Genomic DNA, 5,640 nt, shown 5'->3' with positions numbered 1-5,640 from the left:
ACATTTTTTGGATCTCATTTCTGTTTCCCAATGTTTGTGTCCAGTCATGCCAACAATAGCCTGATTTGAAGAGTTATGAAGTACATCAGTGGTAAGGGGAGCTAGTGAGTGCTCATTCTTCTTTCTAGAAGTTTATCAATGAAAGGAATGAAAAAGAGGGTTGTGTACCCCAATATGACAAGTTCCTTCATCTCTATGAGCCTCATTCTCTTCATCTGTAAAATGAGGGTAATTGGACACGATCGTCTCAATTCTAACCCATGATTCTAATGGTCCCAGTATCTCTGATAAAATTTTTATTATAAAAATATAGAGAATTTATCGTGTAATTCATGAGATTCCACATTAAGAGAAGCAGCCCTCATTTTTATAGTGTCATTTTGTGATAGAAATAGCTGCCCATTTTGGCTTACCAAAGGCTTACTTTTATGGACCCAGGGCTACACCACTGTGAATACTATCTGTCCCATTGAATATCAAATAGCTTATGATACTTCATTCTGATCATCTCATTGTTCTACTATAAACCAAAATGGTAGTGAGGGGTGGCTTACTAGCAACTGACCAGGCATGTGGAACCTCTTGAGGTGCACCTGCCAGAGTCATGAGGTAAACCAAGAGGACTGTTGCTTATGCTAGATTGAAGTTGGGTTATAATCACCCGGAGTGGCTAATATCAGGAGCAGAAGGAGAGAAGTTAGAAGATCGTGCTTCATTCGGAGGCTACTAGCAGGGGGTTAGAATGGAGGAGTGTTGGGTGATAATTGTTAAAGTGGTGAGGGTAGGATTTTGTTGGAGACAAACCTTGAGATTGAGTATCTTAGGGAAGATGGGTGGCGCCCATATTCCTATCCTCTGGCTCACTCTGGAGCTTCATCCGGAAACCATTTGGGGCTTGTATACTCCCACTTGGAAGAACACTGCAACTATAACATGTCACGTGGTTCTAATTTCTCTCATATTAACAATTCCACAAATCCAGTGTCTCATTGTATTTTTATATACATTTGAACTATAAAGTTTTATTTTTTAAATTATTTTATATAAATTTAAATTCCTTCTGTCCCATTGTACCCCCTCTCCCCCCAATTGTGCAACAAAAGAAAAATAAAATATTCATAAACATAAATAGTCCATCAAAACAAGCCCCACATTAGCCATACAGGAAAATAGATGTGTCTCTTTGAATTTTAAGTTCATCACCTCTTTTGAAGGATGTGAATGGTGGTGTTTCATCTTTACACCTCTGAACAAATGATTTATCATTGCATTAGCCAAGTTTCTGAAGCCTTTCAAAGTAGTTTTTATCTATAAAGTTGTTGTCATTATGTAAATTGTTCTCCTGGTTTTGTTGATTTCTTTCTGCATCAGTTCATAGGGGTCTTTCTAGTTTCTTCTGAAATTGTCCATTTCATCATTTCCTATGGGATAAAAAAAATTCCATTTTATTTATATGGCATAACATGTTTAGCCATTCTCCATTAGGAGGACAGACAGCCCCTTAGTTTTCAATTTGGGGTACTACAAAAGTAGCTGATATTTACCTTTGTGCATATAGTTCCTTTTTATCTTTCATGGATTTCTTTTAGGAATAAGTTTAATTGTGATTAGCTGGGTCAAAAGGTATGTATAGTTTAGTGACTAGAGGGCATAATTAGGGAATCTTCTCTGCCTTACCTACAGAAACCATTTTCATGGCACCTGGGCTAATAATAAATACACTTATGGGTATTATTGAACTTGAGTGGTTCGGCTATAATATCTCCGTAACTGATCTTGCTGCCATTTTAGACCTTTTACATGCTGCATAAAGAATGGGCAACATAGGTACATTTTATATTCATTTAAAAAACTGTTCAGTGGAAGATAATTTGGACTTTCAAGGGGAAAACATATGCTTCTTCATGCTGTAACACTTTTCTGTAATTTCCATCAATATCTGTGATTGTCTTCTGGTCTGTTCAATTCATTTTCTGAATAGATCTTAAGTATTCTTGATTCCAAGTAGTTTGTTTAATTATCTTAATGTAATCTTTATAATGATTTTAAGCTGTTTCTCTTTGTGAGTAATTGCCCAGAAATCTTGATAATTGGCATTACAGCAGCGAGGCATGTTTCCTGTTACTGGTATTTGGGGCCTTTGCTGCCTCACAAAGGTGCCTTTTTGAAAATGACTCAAAGTCTATCAGTTTTGTATTGGCAGATGGTGGAATATTGGTTAGGAATTTGTTAAATGCATATTTGAATATATTGAAAATAAAATATTTAGAGAAAGTAAAAATCTGAAATCACCCTACAGCTATATCTTTAGTATCTTATAGCTGATTATTTTATGAAAATCCATCTTTGTTCAATTGTTTTTTTTAAACTCCAGAGCAGTATACTTTTAAGATATCTTGACATTATGCCCTGCGACATTTTTTATTAATGGTTTTAAGATGCACATACCAACATAATATTTGTAGAAACATAATTAGATGGCTGCTCTTTTCATTTAATGATATTTCTGTATTATTTCTGTGTCTCTTTAACAACACCTTTTTGCTTGCAGTTTTTTTCATTAAATTCTTTGAGTGCCTAATATTGTTCCAAAAAACCATGTACTCAATAAATTATGATGACTGTCATTCATAAAATATGCTATAATTACTATGTACATTACTCTTCAAAGAACAGCAATTTGAGGACAATGTGATGTCATTTTGATGCAATGGAAAGAATTCTATATCTAGAATTGTTAGGGGAGATGCTGCTTTGTGACATTGGGCAAGTCACCCAACTTTTCTGGGTCTCTTTCTTCCTCTGTAAAATAAGTGAATTGGACTAGATTATGTTGTATTTCCTCTTTATATATCTTATATTTAGTTATTTACCCGTTGTTTCCTGTATTAGCAAGTGCGCTCTTTGAGGCAAGGACTATGTTTGTTTTCCTTTGTATCCTCATTGTTCAACAGAACACCCAGCAAATAGTAAGTACTTAATAAACGCTTCTTGATTGACTCTCTAACGTCCCTTGTAGCTCCAAGTCTGTTATCCTATGTTTGTTAATCACAATTTCATTGGGCAGCTAATATGTAGTATATTATAGGGGAATGTTAGTCTCACTGTATGCCGACCTCGTTAGACATCTCCTGGAGTATTTATTCAGTTTTGGATCCATTATTTTGAGAAAGATATTGCTAAGCTGGTGAATGTCCAGAGGCAGGCAGTTAGATTGGTGAAGATGCATGAGGCCCTATCATGTTCACATCATGTGAAGGAACCGGGAGAAGAGAGGTCTCCGGGGACAGAGAAGAGATGCTGGGTCACTGCCTTGACATAACTGAAGGGCTGCCATGTGGAAGAGGAAGTGTATTTGTTCTATTACGCCTCAGGGGGGGACTCAGGGGCAATGGCTGGAAGTTGCAAAGAGACAAATTTAAGCTTGATTTCAGGAAAAACTTGACAATTAGCGTTATCTAAAAGTTGATTGGGCAGCCTAGAGAGGGGGCGGGTTCCCTCTCCTCGGAAGTCTTCAAGTAGAGGCTGGACGATCACTTGTGTAGTATGTCTAGCATGCCACAGTGGGAATTCCTTTGGTGTATGAGTTGGACTAGAATTGTTGAAGCCTTTTCTAACTCTCAGCCTCAGCGATAAGTAAATGAAACAATTGCTTGGTTTGGTTCCGTGGCATCATGAGGCTGTAGCAGGCAACATTGTATAGTCAAAAGTGGCTTCAGATAGTTGGACTGCGGGGACAGAGGCAGAACAAAAACAACCCATCTCCCCTCTCAGGTCACCATGAAGGCCATCCTCGTGGCTTAGAGTCCTGGAGTAAATTCATTTCTATTGCAAATCTTGCAATTGAGCCAAGAACACTAATATTATGATCCTTATAATTAAAAAATATGAAATGTAAAGATGGCTTGGAGTTCTTCTGAGAGTTTATAAATAGGAAATTCTTCAGGGGAGAAGAATGCATTTCTGGTTCAGTATTCAGCACGCCCAGAAGCTATTTACATATTTTAGATTGCCTTAGTTCATTTTAACCTTCAGTAAACTTATTATGGCAAGGGGGATGGGGGGAGGGAAGGCCGTGCCAGTGGAGTGCAAAGCCAAGCTGGAAAGTCTTTTGAGTATGGACCTGGGGAAGAGCTGCCTAGCTAAAGTCATCATTGGCTGCTAAGGAATTCCCCCTGCCCCAACCCCACACAACATGAAGCAGTCTAGGAAGACATGCAAGGTCTGTCATTTGGGCTGAAGAAGAGAGTACTGCTGTTGATGTAATCATGTGTCTTTTGAATTATTGAAGTAAATTATTCTTTTTTTAATTAATTAATTTAGTTTTAGTTTTCAACATTCATGTCCTAAGCTTTTGTGTTTTAAATTTTCTCCCCCCTCCCTCCCCAAGATGATGTGCAATCTGATATAGGCCCTACATATCCATTCCTGTTAAACATATTTTCACATTAGTCATGTAAAGAAGAATTAGAACCAATAGGAGGAACCACAAGAAAAAAAGAAACAAAACCAAACAGAAGTAGAAAAAAGCAAATAGTATGCTTTGATCTACATTCAAACTTCTTTCTCTTATCCCCATTTTACTAATGGGAAATTTGAGAGTGAGAGGTTAAATGACTTGCCTAGGGTCACACAGCTGCTAAGCAGGAATCAGATCTTCCTGACTCCAAGGCCAGGATTCTATCCATTGTGCCACCTAGTTACTGAATATACCACAATTTGTTCCCTATTTCAGAAACGATGGGTCCCCACTTCTCTCCGTCTCCCAGTATTCTTTGCTACCATTTGCCTACAATTTGCTAGCATTCTTTTGCTAGAAAAAGAGTTGTTTTGATGACATTTGTGTATACGTGGGGACTTTCTCTATGAAAAATCCAACATCTTCAACATTTATCACCAGTATCTTGGAAGATAAAATTATTTTAAAGTTTTGATTACCCTCTAGGAATTCAGCTCTCTAATGGGGGTGGAGGGAGGGAGTGAGAACAAAAGTAAAGTTTAACGGGACTTCCACAGACAGTTGATATGGGTGTCAGTTGTGGGAACGTACACACACACACAGACAGCATTTAACGTGATTGAAAATCCAGTCTACAGTGTTTTAGGCTCTTCATTTTCAGAGTTCTTTGCATCATGAAGGTTAAACATGACTTCATTTCATTCTATTCATTTCATCACAGTTCCCCAAATTGCATGAATTCCTGGCTAATAGAATGTATCCTTTTATTGAATAAGAATATATACCACCTACAGGCCACAGGCTTTTTTAGAGATTTTGTTTTTTGTTGCAGAAAAGTGATTCTATTCCAAAGGGTATGTAGGGTAATAGAAATGTAACAAACAGTAATAATCTGCATTTACTAAGTAGAGTCCTGGGTGAGAGGATAAGATTACACGACACAGTCTCTGCCCACTGCCCACGTCGTAGTTTACTGAGGGGATTAGATACCAAAACAGATAACTCCAAACCCACTGAAGCCCTTTGAATGCCCCCTTCCCACACCTGTAGTCCTCATGATTGCTATTCCGGTTTCAAGGCACTTGGTTCTGTATTCCCCCACTGGTGTGCTTATTTTTTCCTCTAGTCAGTCAGAAGACACTATTAGTTCAGAACAAAAACATTTATAGTTTTATACAGGG

The sequence above is a fragment of the Vombatus ursinus genome, unplaced genomic scaffold, assembly GCF_900497805.2.
Source record: "Vombatus ursinus unplaced genomic scaffold, bare-nosed wombat genome assembly UNPS02014821.1, whole genome shotgun sequence".
In the NCBI taxonomy this organism is placed as follows: domain Eukaryota; kingdom Metazoa; phylum Chordata; class Mammalia; order Diprotodontia; family Vombatidae; genus Vombatus; species Vombatus ursinus.
The sequence above is the reverse complement of the archived record's forward strand: the minus strand, read 5'-3'. Positions refer to the sequence as shown.